This window comes from Miscanthus floridulus, chromosome 6, assembly GCF_019320115.1.
Source record: "Miscanthus floridulus cultivar M001 chromosome 6, ASM1932011v1, whole genome shotgun sequence".
In the NCBI taxonomy this organism is placed as follows: domain Eukaryota; kingdom Viridiplantae; phylum Streptophyta; class Magnoliopsida; order Poales; family Poaceae; genus Miscanthus; species Miscanthus floridulus.
The window spans coordinates 90,618,778-90,640,053 of record NC_089585.1 but is presented as its reverse complement, the minus strand read 5'-3'; the positions used below and the strand labels follow the sequence as shown (position 1 = coordinate 90,640,053).

Genomic DNA, 21,276 nt, shown 5'->3' with positions numbered 1-21,276 from the left:
CTATTTTTCTCCGTTTATTAGAAACAAGTACTAGGGGCTTCTAATAATAACGCTGTGTGTGAGTGTGAGTCTAAAAGAGGGGAAGGAGAAAGGAAAAGTCACATTCGATCTTTCATTGCATCGATTAAGGCGCCAAGGAGTGAGGAGCCAAGAATTCCTCTTCTGCAAGGAAGCAAGCTACATATCAGGAGCTCTGGATCCCTCTTATATCCAAGCGACTGTTCTTTTTATTCTTTTATGGATTAGGTCCGCTTTTGGCCATTCAACTATTATGTCGTTCTAATTTTAGCCCTCAACTATAAAACTGTCTAGGACCGGTACCCCAACTGTCAAAACCGTTCACTTTTAGCACCTGAGCGGGGACAAGGCTGTTTTGACTGACGTTGAGCGGTTTTGACACGCAACCTCCATCTCAGTGACATGTGGGGCCCACGCGTCATCGACTCAATCCCTCCCTCTCCGATGACCATGACACGGCCATCCGGGATGGTGGAGACGGTTGCCGCGGTGCGCGCGTCCTCGGGCACCTGCGCCACCAGTCGCCACGCCGACGCTGTCGCGCGCCACGAGACCCTGCGCCTGCGTCGGGTACCCGTCGACAACGAGGAACCTGCCGCCTCCTCCGGCGGCGACGTAGAGCCCGCACGGCTTGTCGCGCTCCTCCGCCATGTCCGGTGTGGCAGAACCGCCCGAAATAACACGCTTTCAGAGGCGTTCGTCTTCCACTAGACACTAAGCACCTCGAAAGGGAGCTATATCGAACAGTTCCGTCGAGCACACCCCATGGGAGAACTAAAAAATCCACATTTTTCAACAGGATCATAAATGGGAGAATAAAGCTTATAATATTTTAGCTATTTCTTACATCACTTTTCATGCAACATCAGAGTATAATATTTATTGTTTATAACAACGGAATATAACCATGTTATCAGAGTTTCAGCGGAAATAAAATCATTTAATGACAAGTCAAACATTAACATGTTGATCCATTATATACATCATAACAGGTTATAAGTTTTTCCATTGTAAAATATTTTGGGTGGAAGTTTCAAATAAACACTATGTCTGCTACGTTAAGGAAATCCTCGCTGAGCCCACCAGGAGGTTTACACACACAAGTATCAGCTCCACATGTTTCTGTCATCTGCAATAGGGTAGAACAAACCATGAGTACTCAATTGTACTCCGCAAGGCTTACCCGTTAGGAGGAAAGAAAAGACTCCAAGAATATGCAAGGCTATCTGGCTTGTGGGTTATTGCATCTGCAGGAAGCATTACTAAGAGTGCATCCTTATATTTAATTTTATTAGCAGTCATCATTAGTTTATTAACTAACCATTCTATGTAAGCACATATGCTACTTTCGAGCAGGTGGTAAGCAATCAGAACTATTTTACCATCTTTCATATTCCAGTTCTTACTACGGTGCTAGATCGTAGCCAAGTCGTACCGTATCACACGGCAATTCGCGAACCAATATATCCTAGCTGGGTACCCCGAAACACACGCCCCACTTATACCCTAGACACAAGTAGGACCAACCCACCACTCTCCTGTCAAGGGGTCCAAGTTTCCGTCCAAACTTGGACTCCAAGCCCCCACACCTGAGTCCCAGACTCAGTGTGGTGCTTAGACCTCCACCATCCCCGTCTTCAATCAGTCGGTCCAGAAAAGAGCCGAAACCCACGATAAGAGAGCAATAAGCCTTCCCGCTCCTATAAGCAAGTATGTGCTCAGGATAATAAATCTGTGACCTGACTAGAATCCAATGCAACGGACGGTCCTCAATCGACACAGGCGGAACAAATGCAATCCGAGCCTCGCTTGAATGCCTAACCAAGTCCAGATCTAAAGTACCATTCCGTCTGATCTCCAATTATCATTCATATATATTCTATATGATAGTAATATAATGACAACAATAATATCTTTCCTATCCCTCGCGAGTGATAGACAATCACTCGACTTTTACCGGAGTCATGTAGCATAGCAATCTACATGATCATGTCATACTAGTAAAACTCATAGGATAAGGATATATATATATGCAAGTAGGTTTTATCCAACTCCTTAAACTTAATGCACAAGCATAAAATAAAGTGCAGAATAATAGGGGTTATGCACCAGGGCTTGCCTGGGTAAGATATAACAAAAAATTAGCATTCCATCATGGTGACACAATCATCAAGGTACCATCTTTTCCGCTACTTCGATCATCTCCACGATCCACCGTTGTTCCTATTATGATATACGTGGATGCAACGCAGAAACGCAATTAATCAATGGTAATTACAACTCTATAATACGATTACGCTCCGTGAGCTAATAAGCTATCTTAATGACTAATGTACTAGTCTATGTATCCATGTCGCCGAGTAAGGCTTGTTTCCAGAAAATATTTTCGTTCTACAAACCCCCAATTATTTTTGACATTTGATTGATTAAATATATATTTTCGTAATAGGACTCATTTAGTTACCTTAACAAACTAATTCTTATGAAGCTATAAAAATTACAGTGAGCACCTAATAATGTTAGGAATCTACTGTAAAAATGTTAGGGCCAATACTACTACCAATTCATCATAATAATTCCTACAAATTCATGTTTTACCCATTTTAAGTGCTTCAAATTAATTAATCTACTCTTGAAAATTCTATTAAACTAAGTGACAAAATACATTAGAAGATAGGTCATGATTTTAGAAACCTAACAAAATTAGTTTCATAATTTTTGGACATCTACACAAATTTATCTTGAATTTACAAATTTACATTTAGAAACTAAATTAGAAAATGCTTTAGAAAAAGAAAAGGGCCAATGGCCAACGATTCGGCCCGACAGCCGAGCCTGGCCCAACGTGGGACGTAGGCGCGCGCAGTAGGCCGGCCCAGCGCAGAGCACGGCCCACGGTGGGGAGCCCACGCTGGCACTTTAGCAAATGAGCCCTTGGACTTTTCTCGAACCATAACTAGGTCCTAATACTATTTCTTCCTTTCTATGGTGAATTCACTTAACCCCCTGGATTTTACCAAATTTACCCATGCACACCCTCGGTCATCCCGTGCACGGCGACGCGGCGAGCGGTGGCACTGGGCCTCCATGTTGGCCACCAAAGGCCTACGCGGACCCACCTAGCGGGTCAGTTGCCCTCTACGGCTACATGCACTATGATGGGCGGTGGTTAGGGACTCAGAGACGCACTGGCACGAGCTGCAATGGTGAGCGGCTATCCGCGGCAGCGGCGTGACTGTTTCGGAGAGCCTATGCCCTCATGGCAATGTAGAGATGGCAGAGAAGCATCAGTAGCTCACCGTGGTGCACTCCCCACTGACGGTTGAAGTAGGGGAGCACTACAATGGTCTAGCCATGGGCGACCGAGTGATGCATCGGCACTCTACGATGGACACCGACATGTCACTCCATCGATGATGAGCACCCTAGCCAAAATAGTCCAAGCACCAGATAGAGGGAGTCAAGGCGAGCTTAGGGTTACGAGCAATTGAACTGCTACCATGCCTACATGCCTTACCCCCAACCTTCTGGTCATGGAGGTGCACAAGACCCGCGGCGAGCAAAAATGCCAATTTGTCGGTGGGTAGTGACCGGCCGGACTTGAGGGGAAATGGGCGTCTAGCTAACTACCTATGCTACTCACTGGTGCGAGGAATTGGATTGAGAAGCCCTGAGCTAGGCGAATTGAAGGAGCAGAGAGCGCAGTGCCTTGAATGCGACAGCGACTCCGACCATGTGCTGGCGTGGCACTACTGATATACATGACCCGTCCTCTCCTCCCTATCTCGTAGGTAGGGTGTTACGCATCATTATGGTAGTAGAGGTAGATGGGATGAGCGGCTAGGATCATGCCACGGGACACAGCAGCGACGCGGCGGTAGGTGAGGTGCTTGGCCGAGAGCACGTGTGCACGAGAGGGTGGCTGCAACCAAGACACAGGACTCAACGTGGTAGAGGAACTGGAGGGAGGAGTGACTGCCACGCTAACCTAGCAACGATGGCTGTAACCATGGCTCGACTTCGCGTGTGGCTCGACAACCAAATGGTGGCGTGCGTGCGCGTGACAGTTGAAACCTGGCCATAGCCGACCAGAGCTGGCCATCGTGAGGCCAAGGCGCTGCGCGAGCTAGCCAGCGACAGCAGGTCAGCCATGGCATGAGCCTGGCGCCAGCAGCGGCCACACGCGCGGTGTCCATGAACTCGGGCCGAGAGGTATCAATTGGTGCCATGCACACATTTTAAAGCGAAGCAAAAGCCGCTAACGATCACGATCGAGGCTCAACTAATTCCCCTAACCTAAGATCGATACTAACACCTAGCTAACGAAGCAAACCTCACGTTCAGAGAGCGACCAGAGGGGGAGATACAAGAATGCCAACTTGGGTTCATCGCTGGAGTGCTGGTTCGCGAACGGAGTGCCAACAACGTGGTTACAACATGTTCTAACAAAGTTTGGGCAATTTTAGAGCGGACAACGTGACATCCAACACAATGTCGACCTATGCCATGCTCAAGCACTCACTTTGATGAAATCAATAATACCAAAATGTGCAACTAGTGTTTAAATATTTTTGTTAGAAATTAAATGTCAAAATAGCATTGTCTTACGACTGTTCCATACTAGGAAAGCTAAGGGTTTCAACTGAGGTTAAGTAACCATTAACTCTTTTGTCGCAATTTTAAATAGATCTAAACCTTGTTAACTTCAACCAACAAATACTTCATTCAATAGTCCATACCTTATACAACCCATAGAAGCAAAATATTTAAGCACCATTTAACTAATTCGCTCAATATAATTCACCAAAAATGGTATTTTAACAATTGTCCAAGTGCTTGCCGACTTAATGAAAAGAGCTTATCTTAACGTCAAGTTTGATTTTTGGGCTCCCAAAACACCGGTTAACAACATCTATTTTCCAAAAGTTAATGTTGCATTTCCATCTACTAAACTTGTACTTTAATTTTTATTTAAGTACTAAATACAAGTTATGTTTTATTCTTGTTTATAGAAATTGCTTTTCGTGCCAACAATTAAAACTACTTTTCCTATTTTCTTGTTAGGATTTTCATTAGCGCATTTAAGTAAACTAACTCACTATATTTATAGATCTACCTCTCAGGCCATAATCTCAGTGCTTAGTGAGCTCGTAACACTAGAGGTGTTACAACCAACCCCCCTTAAAAAGAATCTCGTCCTGAGATTCAGAGCAAGAATCAAAAAGGGAACAACACGATTATACTTCATAGATCTAAAAATTACATGAAAGATTACACGACTTTAAATACTAAACCACATGGAGATTTAGGGATACATGGTTAAGAGCAACCTAGTACAACCAAGGCTTAATCTAGAAGTTGAGATAGACGAGGACAATAGAGAAACAAGAAAATGATTATCCAAAATATAGCGTATGTCCAATAGATCTAGAAACAGGAGACTGAGAAGTCCAACATCGTGAACCCTGAGACCAAACTAACCAAAAGGGGACTTAAACTTCTTCGACAAAAACTAGATCCTTTGTTCTTCTCAGATTACACAATCACCTCTGACTGACAACCCTAGTTCCACGAATGATGAATGAATCTCGTAGCTCTGCTTCGAATGCGAAGGGGAGGGGGATGAAGAAGAAGAGCAAGGACCAAGGCCATCTTGTAGTGGCAAATGGAGGTGGGGCGTAGTGCACCGGAAGTGGAGACAGCAGGATACACTGATGGTTCATGTTGTAGGGATAAAGTCGGCCATGGTGCACTCCCTGCGTGAGCGAGCGAAGGGAGGATAAGGGAGAGGGGAGGGGATTCGCTCGGTGGGGAAGGCGTGTGGGTGACCATGTCCACAAAATAAGAAAAAGGAGGGAGAGGGGGGAGTCTAGTATGGGGACAAAGGCGTGGGATCGAGAGCCGATAGGAGAGGAAGCGCACAGCACACGACGGTGGTGAGTGCTACACAATGTCGCGGCCATGCGAGAACAGGGTGCTAATGGGCCTGACATAGACGGCGTCCACAGGGCACGCAGTGATAGTGACCCGGCATGCATAGCCTAGTCTAGCTGGACATAGAGCTTGGGACTTGACATCTACTCAGGCTTTTCCAAGCACTCCCTACTACCCGAAGACTAACTTTTTTTCTGGTGCTCTTCTTTTTCTTTCCCTGCTTTGACCACAATAAGCGCCAGTCTTTCATGTGAACTGAGATCACGACATACGTGCTTCCTCCAAAACCACCTCCTCTTGTTTACTTGAGGGAATACTATTTTATCAACCCATTGTGGATTTCTCGTTTGGAACACCCGAATATTTCCAAGAAGAATATTTGTATAAAAATGGTATGGCGGTGTAACTTGGTAAATGTACTTGGTCAACAACCTCGATACCAGCGCGTGTCGAGCAGTGTCACCATGTGGCAGTTGTTGCATAGGGGGCCTCGGTTTTGTCGCGACACCATAAGCTATTGACCAGGTAACTACTACCAACTTACACGCAATGAAGGCGGTGGGGTCATAGACCATAGAATCAGAGTATTATAAGAGAAGATTCAAACAACAAGGGTTCCTTTCGCAATAAGGGACAAGGAATTCAAATCCAACAACAGATTTGATTTAAATGATTCAAGTGTTCTACTAAGATATCTATAATTAGCCGATACAGTGTCCTATGTTATCCAATCATAGTTGGTCTGCTGGCATCTGAATGGTAACTTCATTTGTAACCCACTTAACATCGTCTTTGAAAACTGTAAGCATGTCTAACAAGACTTAAGGGTAGATGGATGCAATAAACACAACGAAATAAATAAAATACACATTTTGAACATTCTCATGCTGGTACGACATACAGGCACTCACTCTCCCATTCTCGACACCTCATTCACCTTTCCTATGATTGGACAACCTCAACAACTATGGATGAAATACAACAGAAAGATTACAATACTGGAGGACAATGATGAAAGACACCACTAACTACTGGTACATCTCCCCAAGGCAACTAATCTACTTTGTTGGGCACACATCTTCATTCCTGGGCTCAGTGAATTCTTCTACCGCCCTGGCTATGGATCTGCCTCCTCTCTTGGTAGTGGCTGAGTGAGGGGAAGCAAAGGTTCTACTTCTGACACTTCTGAGGGTGGGGTGCTGGTGGTACTATAACACCGGTTCTCCTTTTTGGCGGATGGATAGGGATTCCCTCCACGATCAAGCGATCCTACCATTTAGCAGTCAGCGTCCTCTGCTTAGCCCTAGTGATAAGGTAGGCCTCTCCCAAATGATGGTCAAGTCGATCTTTAGCCTTCTTTAGAGCTTCTGACATGGTAGTGTTCTGACTCTCTACGGCTGCCGCACTGGCATGTGCTTCGGCAAGCTACACCTAGAGCATCATGGAGAAGATCTTAGCTTCCTCGGCTCGCCGAAGGCACTTCCTTAGCCCCGAGGCCTGCTGGTCATACTACTCATCCAGTGCAAGCAGGTATGTGGTTAAGTGCACCATGGTTAGACTATCTTCTTGCACATCCCGCCCTTGACAAGCCTCCATGTGAGCCCTCCATGCCCGTTGATTCTTTTCTAAAGGTGGAAAGAACCTCATGGGGGTACGAGCAATGGGCTCTTCATAGATCTGGCAAAGGTACCATAAGGCTTTGTGAGCCACAACCTAGTAGGTGTCGACGAAGCAAAACCCAGTTGCGGTCACATTCCAGGCTTCAGTGATGCTAGGGAACTCCTCACTCTTCCCAATATAGACGGTAACTTCACACCGCTTAGTGCCATGTTTTTCATACTCTCGGCCCTCATACTCGGGATTATCCTTGACTCTAAGCTTTTGTAGGGTGGCATATAGGATTTTGGGAAAACCCTCACTATTTAGGCAGTAACTACTAACCCAGGCTCCTACCATCCCTAGTGGTGGTTGCAAGGAAGGACTGAGCAAAAAGCTTGCTCAAAAGAAAAGGCTAGGCAAGCTAAAGTGCATCGAGTGGTGGTACCAATGGCTAGGCCAGGCCCTGCTTATAATGGCAGAGCGGTCAGTGGTCCTGGCGCAATCCACCAAGGTTCCTATGCGGGCCACTTCAAACGAATCGATCAAATTTTTCGTGCATCCAAGGCGAGCGATGTCTAAGGCCATTAATGACTAGTACGACTATAGGGCAAGGGTTCAACAAGAGTTTAGAAAAGAGTACAGGGAGACATGGGTCACGGCAGGCATGAACAACAGGCGAACACAAAGCATGAAGCCACATTTTAGCAGTAACTTCTGAATAGGAACAAGTCAGTCGTGCACCATATGACTCGTGTGACATCTACGAAGGCAGCATCTACCAGCAATACGGTCACGACAACTTAAAACAATACCAGCACGACCGACTTAAAGATCGTACTCTTCACGAGAGTCAGTCCACTGAAGAAAGCCTAGTTAAACCTATTCCAAAAACTTAACCATAACAATAGGGCTACTTATATATTTCATAGTTAAATGCCCAAACTTTTTGCAAAAATAGGTTGTCAAATTTTAGTTTAGAAAAGGATTTTGAAGCTTTATTTCCTTATTTATTCACTGATACCACCTGTGGACACTAAGCACCTCAAAAGGGAGCTATATCGAATAGTTCTATCAAGCACAACCCATGGGAGAAACCAAAAATCCATATTTTTCAATAGGATCATAAATGGGAGAATAAAGCTTACAATATTTTAGCCATTTTTAACATCACTTTTCATGCAACATCAAAGTATAATATTTATTGTTTATAATAGCGGAATATAACCATGTTATCAGAGTTTCAGCGAAAATAAAATTATTTAATAACAAGTCAAACATTAACATGATGATCCGTTATATACATCATAACAGGTTATAAGTTTTTTCATTGTAAAACATTTTAGGTGGAAGTTTCAAATAAACTCTATGTCCGCTACGTTGAGGAAATTCTCGCTGAGCCCACCAGGAGGTTTCCACACACAATGGTTAGCTCCACATGTTCCTGTCACCTGCAACAGGGTAGAACAAACGCTGAGTACTCAATTGTACTCCGTAAGGCTTACCCATCAGGAGGAAAGAAAAGACTAAGGATATGCAAGGCTATCTGGCTTGTGGGTTATTGCATCTGCAGGAAGCATTACTAAGAGTGCATCCTTATATTCAATTTTATTAGTAGCCATCATTAGTTTATTAACTAACCATTCTATGTAAGCATCTATACTACTTTCAAGTAGGTGGTAGCAATCAGAAATATTTTACCATCTTTCATATTCCAATTCTTACTACGGTGCTAGATCATAGCCAAGTTGTACCATATCACATGGCGATTCATGAACCAATATATCCCAGCTGGGTACCCCAAAACACATGCCCCACTTGTACCCTAGGCACAAGCAGAACCAACCCACCACTCTCCTGTCAAGGGGTCTAGGTCTCCATCCAAACTTGGACTCCAATCCCCCACACCTAAGTTTTGGACTTAGTGTGGTGCTTAAAGCTCCACCATCCCCACCTGACTAGGATATATATATAAGCAAGTATGTGCTCAGAATAATAAGTCTATGACCTGACTAGAATCCAATGCAACCGACGATCCTCAATCGACACAGGCAGAACAAATGCAATCCGAGCCTTGCTTGAATGCCTAACCAAGTCCAGATCCAAAGTACCATTCCGTTCGATCTCTAATTATCATTCATATATATTCCATATGATAGTAATATAATGACAACAATAATATCTTTCCTATCTCTCGTGAGTGATAGATAATCACTCGACTTCTACCGGAGTCCTGTAGCACAACAATCTACATGATCCTATCATACTAGTAAAACTCATAGGATAAGGATATATATATATGCAAGTGGGTTTCATCCAACTCCTTAAACTTAATGCACAAGCATAAAATAAAGTCTAGAATAATAAGGGTTATGCACCGAGGCTTGCCTGGGTAAGATATAACCAAAAGTTAGCATTCTACCATGGTGACATGATCATCAAGGCACCATCTTTTCCGCTACTTCGGTCATCTCCACGATCCACCGTTGTTTCTATTATGATATACGTGGATGCAACGCAGAGACATAAGTAAGGCTTGTTTCTAGAAAATGTTTTCGTTCTGCAAACCCCCAATTATTTTTGACATTTGATTAATTAAATATATATTTTTGTACTATGGCTCATTTAGTTACCTTAACAAACTAATTCCTATGGAGCTACAAAACTTACAGTGAGCACCTAATAATGTTAGGAATCTACTATAAAAATGTTAGGGATAGTACTACTACCAATTCATCACAATAATTCCTACAAGTTCATGTTTTACTCATTTTCAGTGCTTCAAATTAATTAGTCTACTCTTGAAAATTCAATGAAACTAAGTGAACAAAATACATTAGTAGATAGGTCATGATTTTAGAAACCTAACAAAATTGGTTTCACAATTTTTGTATATCTACACAAATTTATCTTAAATTTACAAATTTACCTTTAGAAACTAAATTAGAAAACGGTTTAGAAAAAGAAAAGGGCCAGTGGCCAACGATTCGGCCCGACAGCCGAGCCTGGCCCAACACGGGATGCGGGCACACATTGTAGGCCAGGCCAGCGTGGAGCGCGGCCCACGGCGAGGAGCCCATGCTGTCACTTTAGCAAATGAGCCCTCAGACTTTTCCTAAACCACAACTAGGTCCTAATACTATTTCTTTCTTTCTCTAGCGAATTCACTTAACCCCTAGATTTTACCAAATTTACCCGCGCACACCCCCGGTCATCCCGTGCACGGCGGCACAACGAGCGACGGCACTAGGCATCCACGTCGGCCACCGGAGGCCTTGCCGGACCCAACTAGTGGGTCGATCGCCCTCTACGGCTACATGTGCTATGATGGGTGATGGTTAGGGACTCAGAGACGCACTAGCATGAGCTATAGCGGCGAGCGACTATCTGGGGTGGCGACGCGACTGTTCCGATGAGCCTACACCCTCACAGCAAGGTAGAGATGGCAAAGAAGCATTAGTAGCTCACCGTGGTGCACTCCCCATTGATGGTTGAAGCAGGGGAGCACTGCAATGTCTGGCCATGGGCGACCGAGCAGTGCAGCATTGCTCTACGATGGACACCGATGCGTCACTCCACCGACAATGAGCACCCTAGCCAAAACAGTGTGAGCACTAGATAGAGGGAGTCAAGGCGAGCTTAGGGTTATGAGCAATTGAACTGCTACCATGCCTACATGCCTTACCCCCAACCTTCTGGTCACGGCGGTGCACAAGACCGGCGACGAGCAAAAAATGCCAATTTGTCATTGGGTAGTGACTGGCCAGGCTTAAGGGAAAGTGGGCGTCTAACTTACTACCTATGCTACTCACTAGTGCGAGGAACTGGACTGAGAAGCCTTGAGCTAGGCAAATTGAAGGAGCAGAGAGCGCGGTGCCTCAAATGCGACAGCGACTCCGACCATGTGCTGGCGTGGCACTACCGATATACATAACCCGTCCTCTCCTCCCTATCTCACAGACAGGGTGGTACATGGCATTGTGGCAGCAGAGGTAGATGGGATGAGCGGCTAGGATCGTGCCACGTGACACACCAGCGGCGCGGCGGTAGGTGAGGTGCGTGGCCGACAGCGCGTGTGCACGAGAGGGTGGCTGCCACCAAGACACATGACTCGACATGGTTGAGGAACTAGAGGGTAGAGTGACTACCATGCTGACCTGGCAATGATGGCCACAGCCACGGCTCGACTCCACACGCGGCTCAACAACCAAATGGTGGTGCGCGTGCGCGTGACAGTTAAAACCTAGCCGCAGCCGACCAGAGCCGGCCATCGTGAGGTCAAGATGCTGCATGAGCTGGCCAGCAACAGCAGGCCCGCCATGGCATGAGCTTGGCACTAGCAACACCCGCGCGCACGGTGTGCGTGAACTTGGGCCGAGAGGTATCAACTGGTGCCATGCACGCATTTTAAAGCGAAGCAAAAGCCGCTAGCGATCACGATCGAGGCTCAACTAATTCCCCTAACCTAAGATCGATACTAACACCTAGCTAACAAAGCAAACCTCATGTCCAAAGAGCGACCATAGGGGGAGATACAAGAATGCCAACTTGGGTTCATCACTACAGTGCCTGTTCGTGAACGGAGTGCCAACAATGCGGTTACAACGTGTTCTAACAAAGTTTGGGCAATTTTAGAGCGGACAACGTGACATCCAACACAATGTCGACCTATGCCATGCTCAAGCACTCACTTTGATGCAATCAACAATACCAAAACATGCAACTAGTGTTTAAATATTTTTGTTAGAAATTAAATGTCAAAATAGCATTGTCTTACTACTGTTCCATACTAGGAAAGCTAAGGGTTTCAAGTGACATTAAGTAACCATTAACTCTTTTGTCGCAATTTTAAATAGATCTAAACCTTGTTAACTTCAACCAACAAATACTTCATGCAATAGTCCATACCTTGTACTAACCCATAGAAGCAAAATATTTAAGCACCATTTAACTAATTCGCCAAAAATGGTATTTTAACAATCGTTCAAGTGCTTGCCGACTTAACGAAAAGAGCTTATCTTAACGTCAAGTTTGATTTTGGGGCTCCCAAAACACCGGTTAACAACATCTATTTTCTAAAAGTTAATGTTGCATTTCCATCTACTAAACTTGAACTTTAATTTTTATTTAAGTACTAAATACAAGTTATGTTTTATTCTTGTTTATAGAAATTGCTTTTTATGCCAACAATCCAACAATTAAAACTACTTTTTATATTTTCTTGTTAGGATTTTCATTAGCGCATTTAAGTAAACTAACTCACTATATTTATAGATCTACCTCTCAGGCCATAATCTCAGTGCTTAGCGGGCTCGTAACACTAGAGGTGTTACATCTGAGAGCTGAGCCCACACGTTGGTGTCCGGGTCATAGGCGAGCGCCGATCGCAGGGCGTTCTTCTCGTCATTGTGGCCACTGGTCACATACATGGCGCCGTCGATGGCTGCTTAGGTGAAGAAGGATTGGCGTAGGCCAGGCATGGGCACATCGCGCCACCATGCGCCTGTCAGGAAGTCATAGACGAACACCGCGTCCATCGGCGCCCACGTCTCCGGGTGCCAGCCGCCGACCACCACCAGCCGCTTCCTCCCATACCGACCGGTGGGGTCCATAGTGGACACCTGGCAAAAGAGGGGAAGGCTCTCGCTTGGCCATGGTAGGGGTGGCAGCGGTGCCTACTGTCCCTCCATCGGCTCTAGGAACACCATCCGGTACAAGTTCGCGGGGCCTCCCAAGCCACCGCGGTCGAGTGCTTCTTGTAACACCCTCGGTGTTACATTATATAGTTTTTGCTAAAACAGTGCATGAGCATCACACTTGAGAGTAAATGTGTGTGTTATAGAGTATAAATCAATATTCAGAACTTGAAACGTTCATTGAAACAAGAAACGAATGTTATATTTTGTGTCGCGGACTATCACTTAGGGTTCTAAATGAATTTTTATCGGACGGAGATGCTACGAAATGCTTTAGCGGAACGTAATAAAGTTGGTAGCCTAAACTTCATAGGCGACGATAAAATATGTGTGGTCAAGGACGAGGTTCGCTAGCTAGTATATCAAGTAGCTCTAAAATGGAATTCAACGCGAAACCGTTCGAGGTTTAGTCATTTCGCTTAAGTTTGTAAATGGGTCGATGAAACCATGTTCGGCAATATTTGTAGAGCGATCGGCTTATAAAGTGGCGAGATGTCATGGCTTAGGTCGATAGCCCTACGTACCCATTAAGGATAGAATGTCTGGTTTGGTTTTTGGATCATCAAATTAGTCGTGGTAGCACCTTTAAAAAGCGTGCACAACACGTCTTCCACTTCTGGTCGTGGTCACCGCCTCCGCTCGGCCTAGCACCTCTGCTATGGCCTACACAGCGCATGCTGCCACACTGGCCGTGTCACCACCATCGCATGTGTGCAGCCATGTTCACGTGTGTGGCTCCCTATGTTGCTGGCCATCGCCTTCTGCCACCACGCTCTGGTGTAGCTCGCACATGCTGCACTCGCCCAGTCGCCACAGCCCGCCCATCATCATAGCGCGCTAGCCATTTAGCCATCACTGCCGCTTGGTCATAACCGCTATTGTGTGCCTAGCTCATGACTCGCGCACACAAGCACGCACTGGGGCTCGGTGGCCCTAGATGCTCTGCCCTTCCATCACGTCTGACTATGCTACTGCTCGCCATTGCGTCTGTCGGCGTGTTTGGCTTGTCTGAACTGGTGTCGCCACTCACCTGAGCACGCTCACGCGCACCGCCTGCATGGCCGCTGTTGCCGTTGACACTTTGGCTGCACGTGTGTGGCCTTGCCCCGCCTAACTTCACTATCCCGCCCATGCTTCATGCCACAAAACTCTGTAGTTTCTCGAACATGCTGGCCTCTACGGTGCAGTGCCGTGCCACCCTCGCATTGCGTGTCATGGAGTTGTGGTCGTGTGTCAGAGTGCTAAACTGGTGCGCACGTCTGGAGGTCGCATTGATGTACAGCGTTGTGCCTAACTCACCACGGGTGGTAGTACGATGTTGGGCCCCAATTTAAGCTTTTGTCATCTCCGTCGTCACCATTAAGCCGAGTGTTGTCGCCCTCAAATTGGCCATGTGTAGTCCATCCCTTTCTAATTGACCGTGCGCCCAAATAGCTAGAGTAGTTCGCTTCCGATTGGGGTCATTTCGATAGGCTTCCTTCCTTCGATGAGGTAATGGGGAGAGTTTTCCCCTTGGCAGTCCGCCATGGTCGACGAGATGAGTTCTCAGCCTAGGGCACTACTCCTTGCTTTTTTGTTTCAATCGAGCACAGCTATTGCCTCTCCTTGACTCGTTTGCCTTGCCCGTGCAGTGACCCCACTGATGGTGTAGCAGATCGTCGAGAACGTCTTCTCCACGGCTAGCGTGAACCAGAACCACCTCACACGCGTGGCCAGCCCATTGCCGTTCCTCACGACTTCGCCTAGCCCATCCATCACATTACTGGTGAGGTCCTCTTGCTCCTAGAGTAGCTGGTTGACTCAATTAGGGCTGAGGCTCGCCAAAGCACGGGGGCGGCCACCGGCGAGCTGGCTTTGATGCTGCTCCTGTGGCCAGCTCGGTTGGGCGTAGTAGTTATTCAATTCGGGCTTTAAGGTAGTTACTTTGAGCCTCCAGATGGTCACCGAGTAGTAGTAGAGGCATTCGGTTAGGTGGTTTCACCGGCGTCGGGCTACCACGGCCAGACCCCATCGCGGCACGTGGCCACACCTGCGTGGTGCGCCATTCTTGGCGTTTGCTACCTCAATCTATTGCGCATGACACGTAGAAGCTCATGGGGTGCTGTGTATACCAGAGATGTCTGTGCTCGTCGACGTTTGGCCAGCGAGGCCACGGCCCTGTTAGTCCGGCCAGGGGCTTCGTAAAACATGAATTTGAATAGAAGTAGGGTCTTAGATGCAAACTCTATGACTTGGTGAAATAGTACTTGAGTGGGTTGTGCAAATAGGGTAGAGAACGGGGGCTTTTTTGCTAAAGAGCCAGCCGTGAGTGGCTCCATTGTGGGCCGCCTGAGTTGGGTCACATCGCGCGCCACCGAGTGGGCCGTGCCGGTTGCTGTGCATGTGCATGGGTGGGTAGTCGGGTGGGCCGAGCCATCGCTCACATGCCACGCGGTGAATTTGTTTTTCAATTCTCTAGTAAATTACCAATGTTTATTTAATATAATTTCTAGCTGAACTTTGATAAATTATAGTCAATTGTGTAGTTGTCCAAAAATAGTAAAACCAATTTGGTTAGGTTCACAAAAATACCACCTACTTGTTAGTGTAGTTAGATTACAGTTAGTTATAACAATGGTAGGTTCATAAATTCAAACCAAAGAACTTAGTATTGTGTAGATTAATAATTATAGGAATTTTTGTGGTAAATTGGTGATAGCTATAGCTTTGAAAATTTTACAGTAGGCTCACTAGGTTATTATGTACTTGGTGTAGATCTTGTAGCCTTAGAGTGAGTTGATAAATAGAGTAGCTATTACCCTTGCTTTATCGTATATAGTGTAAATCAGCATTGAGGAGTACGACAAACAGGAGTATACTACTAAGTATTGTATCATCATTTCATGCATGTAGATCATGAGTTGGTAGAGTTCATGCCCGTCGATGAACAGGAGTATGATGAAGTCATTGAGGAGTATGAGGAGGAGATCCTCGTGCAGGAGGGAGCCCGGAGCCTTTTGGTGCTGACCTTACTAACCTGTCGCCTGCCCAAGGCAAGCCTCGGTGCATAACCCTTATTTTAAATGATCACTGAATATATATATGTTGTGCATTTAGGTTACAGGAATTTTATGGAAACTACATGCATAAATATATCTACCTATGAGTCCTACTAGTACAGGTTGAGTAGCTGCTATGCTCAGGATATCAGTAGCGTGAGTAACCTGCCGTTACTCACAAATAGGTGATAAATATGATCCCTCATGAGAAAATGGTGGAAAGGAAAAATGGTGACTAGGTAGGGATATGGTTTGGGTACTGGTGGGTGTAAGGGGTTGTGTCCTGCGGCCAACGAGGCATAGCTTGGTTACACTTTTTCCCTATTTGGTCGGTTAAGGACCAATCGTTGCAATGGATGCGAGGCAAGTCATAGATCTATTGTCCCGAGCGCATACTTGGGCATGGGCGTAGGAAAGACTTGTTGCTCTCTTGTCATGAATCCAGCACTTTTCGGACCAACTGATGGGAGGCAGGGATGGTGGAGGTCCTTGCACCGCACTAAGTTCAGGACTCAGGAGTGGGGGCTCGGAGTCCAAGTTTGGACGGGGACCTAGACACCTAGGACAGGAGGGTGATGGGTTAGTTCTACTTGTGCCTGGGGTATAAGCGGGGCATGTGTTTTCGGGGCACCCAGCTGGGCACATTGGTTCATGAATCGCCGCTGAGTTAGTACGACTTGTCTTACCTTTAGCATCGTAGTAAGAACTGAAAGTTGAAAGGAGAAGAAATGGAACTGATTGCACAACTCTTGCTTGAAAGTAGAACATGTGCTTATATAGACTAGCTAGATAATAACTTAATACGGCTGATAATAATAACATAAATAAGGACTTACTATTAGTATTGCTTTCTGCTAAAAGAAAACCAACAAACCATAAAGCTTCTCATATTACTTGGAGTCAGGAAATTATTCCCACTAGTCGGACAAGTCTTGCGAGTACATTGTGTACTCAGGGTTTATTTACCCCTATTGCAGGTGATGCTTGACAAGTACCGTTGTGTGGAGGATTCTTCTGGTAGGCTCAGACGGATCCTCGTTCTTATCGTTAGATGCTTCTTTTACATTCCACTGTTTATTATTTCACACTCTGACATTTGGTAATGTAATAATGTACTTTTTAAGAACTTCTGATGTATGAAATGGACAATTATTGTAACTCGCTTTCATTATTGGATCCTTGGGAAAAATGTGGATCTTTCGGGTTCTCCCTCGGGGTGTGTCCGATGGATACCGCCTGTTGTAGCTTGCTTTCGGGGTGCTTAGTGTCTGGTAAAAGGCGAGCACCTTCGTAAGCATGTTATTTTGGGCAGTTCTGCCACAGTTGGTACTAGAGCCAATAATGGTTACGAGTTTCATCACTCTTTTTCAAAACTTAAAAATTTGACCAACAAAAGTTTTGTGAAAAGTAGGATGCGATTACATTATGTAAATAATTATCAGCCCTAGCAATATGGTCTATCTAGGATAGCGGCACTAGTTTTATCTTATCAGTTTTCTGTAGGTACACTAACTTATGTTGCGTAAGGAATCGTCTACCATACGAAAAGTGAGTGTGCGATGTGCCGAAAATGTTTGCGAATGCCGCTATATTCTGGCTTGAGTGAACGTATAGGACGATACATGCATCATGATAATAGCATTTGGCTTAAACTAAAATTCCCCCCCCCCCTACACATATAATTGGATTAGTAAAGTGATAGGATTAATTAAAAGAAAGTGCCTAGGAGATCCGGACAGGTGCATTTCACAGATACGGAGCAGATATTGCAGTAGGAACCAGTGATGGCTGGTATGTTTACCATCGATTCTCATCCAGCTTATGTGTTGTTTGATTCTGGTGCATCACATTCATTTATGAGCATGAGATTTGTAGATCGGCACAACTTAACACTTATGGCTATACCTTATGCCTATAGAATCCATACTATGGGTTCGCAAATGTTCATCAATACCTGAACGGACACAGTAAGCTTGGTATTAGCCACCTACACTTACCGCCTACAGTTCATGGTAATGCCTGGGCAAGGCATTGATGCTATTCTTAGAATGAACTGGTTGTGGGTGTATGGGGTAGTCTTAGATTTGAAGTGGAGAACTATCAAGTTACGACTTCCCTCTTCTGAGGATAGGATGTCTCTTCTAGTACCCTCAGATCTAGTCTTACCTGTTGCTACCCATGCTGAAGCCTCTCCTAATCTCACCCCCATCCCTATGGTATGTGAGTTTTTGTATGTTTTTCCTGAAGATCTTCCTAGGTTGCCACTGGACAGAGAGGTAGAATTCTCCATTGAGCTAGAGCCCGGTACTGCCCCTATCTCCAGACACCCATACCGTATGGCTCCAAGGGAATTGGCTGAGATGAAGAAGCGGCTGGAAGAGTTGATGGAAAAAGGTTTCATCCATCCTAGTTCTTCACCATGGGGTTGTCCAACCATTTTTGTGAAGAAGGATGGTACTCTACGGATGTGTGTGGATTACCGCCCTCTTAATGCGGTAACAGTTAAGAATAAGTATCCTTTGCCCTGCATAGATACTTTGTTCGATCAACTAGCCGATGCCAAGGTGTTCTCAAAGATTGACCTCTAATTAGGCTATCATCAGATCAAGATCAGACCACATGATATACCAAAGATAGCTTTTTCTACTAGGTATGGGCTATATGAGTACCTAGTGATGTCATTTGGTCTCACCAATGCTCCTATCTTCTTCATGTACCTGATGAATTCAGTCTTTATGCTGGAGTTGGACAAGTTTGTGGTAGTATTCATTGATGATATACTGATTTATTCCAAGAATGATGAAGAGCATGCCCAACATCTTCGGATAGTACTGTCTTGACTAAGGGAACACAAGCTTTATGCTAAATTCAGCAAGTGTGAATTTTGGTTAGATCGAGTGTAGTTTTTAGGGCATGTGTTGATACCTAATGGCGTTTTAGTAGAACCCAACAAGGTAAAAGATGTATTGGGTTGGAAGTCTCCCAAGTCTGTGCATCAGATTCATTAGTTTCTTGGTCTTGCTAGGTACTATTGGTGTTTCATTCCGGATTTCTCTAAGATAGCCCAGCCAATGACCAAGCTGCTCCAAAAAAAGAAGCTAAGTTTGATTGGAGCCCAGCCTATGAAGAAGCCTTCCAAGCTCTGAAGACATTTCTGACCACTACTCCTGTGTTGGCCCAACTGAACATTGATAGACCCTTTGATATATATTGTGATGCCTCGAAAATGGGTTTGGGGTGTGTGCTTATGCAAGATGGGCACATGATAGCTTATGCTTCGCGCCAACTAAAAAAGCACGAGGTGAATTACCCCACACATGACTTAGAGCTAGCTGCTGTGGTCAACACTCTGAAGATTTGGAGGCACTATCTATTGGGCAACAAAGTGCATATCATTATGGATCATAAGAGCCTCAACTATATGTTCACTCAGTCTGAGCTGAATATGAGGCAAAGGAGGTTGTTAGAATTGATAAAGGATTATAACTTGGAAGTCCATTATCACCTAGGAAAGGCCAATGTAGTGGCTGATGCTTTGAGCCAAAAGTCACACTAGGTTGAGGAAACACCTTTGTCTCTGAACCACATAGAGGTGTTGGCTCGCATTGCATTGACCTCAGAATTGCTGGAGCAGATTATTCGAGAGCAAAGGGAAGACCTAGAAGAAATCCCCCACATCAGAAAATTGATTGCCGAAGGGCGTGGCCCACACTTTAGTGTTGATGAGCATGGTGTAGTAAGATACAAGGATAGGCTAGTGGTTCCATTTAGTGAGGAGCTGAGAAGAAAGATTTTGAATGAAGCCCATCATTCAAAGTTGTCTATTCATCCTGGCAGCAACAAGATGTATCATGATCTGTGCCACTTGTACTGGTGGTCCAACATGAAGCAGGACATCACCCGACACGTCGCGGAGTGCGACACTTGTAGTAGAGTTAAGGCAGATCATATGCGTACTCTAGGATATCTGCAACCCTTGCCCATTCCTGTTTGGAAATGGGAGGATATTTTCATGGACTTCATTGTGGGTTTACCCCACACATCCAAGGGTTACGACTCTATTTGGGTCATAGTGGATCACCTCACCAAGTCAGCTCATTTCCTCTTAGTGAATTCTAAATATTCCACCAGACAGTATGCTAAGTTGTACTTGGATCGGATTATGACTTTACACGGAGTTCCCTCACTACCATCTCTGATAGGGGATCAGTTTTTGTCTCTCGCTTCTGGGAGCAACTCTAGGAGTGTCTTAGAACTAGTCTCCTCCACAGTTCAACCTATCACCCCAGACTGATGGCCAAACCAAAAGGGTGAACCAAGTGCTCAAAGACATGTGAGAGCTTGTGCCATTTCTTTTCCTAAGAAGTGGGATGGATGCCTAAAGTTAGCTAAGTTTTCTTACAATAATAGCTACCAAGAGAGCATTCGCATGGCACCATTTGAAGCTCTGTATGGGAAGAAATGCCGGACGCCCCTTAATTGGGTTGAAGTGGGAGACCATGGATACTTTGGGCCATAATTCATCAAGGAGGCTCGAGAGCAAGTTGTCCTTATCCAGAGTCATTTGAAGGCAGCTCAGAGCTGATAGAAAGCCTATGTAGACAAGTGAAGAAGACCTTTGGAGTTTGAAGTAGGGGATTATGTGTACCTCAAGGTATCTCCTATGAGAGGAGTACATTGGTTTGGTATCCATGGCAAGCTAGCTCCCCGATACGTGGGTCCTTACAAAATTTTGAGGCAATGTGGCCCCATTTCTTATCATCTCTAGCTTCCTAAGATTTTATCTGCGGTACACAAGGTGTTTCATGTATCGCAATTGAAGAGATGTTTGCGGGTACCAAATGAAGCTACAAAAGTTGAAGGGCTTCCTCTACAACTAGATTTGACTTACGTTGAGCACCCTGTGAAGATTCTGGATGAGAAATAAAGAGTGACCAAAAACAGTGTGGTAAAGTTCTACAAAGTGCAATGGCAAAACCATTTAGAGGATGAGG

At 45.2% G+C, this 21,276-nt stretch overlaps 1 pseudogene; it reads right to left on the bottom strand.

Moving 5' to 3' along the window:
- Window positions 1-329: 329 nt before the first annotated feature.
- LOC136460811 (F-box/kelch-repeat protein At1g80440-like) lies at window positions 330-14,303 on the bottom strand (annotated as a pseudogene).
- Window positions 14,304-21,276: the final 6,973 nt, after the last annotated feature.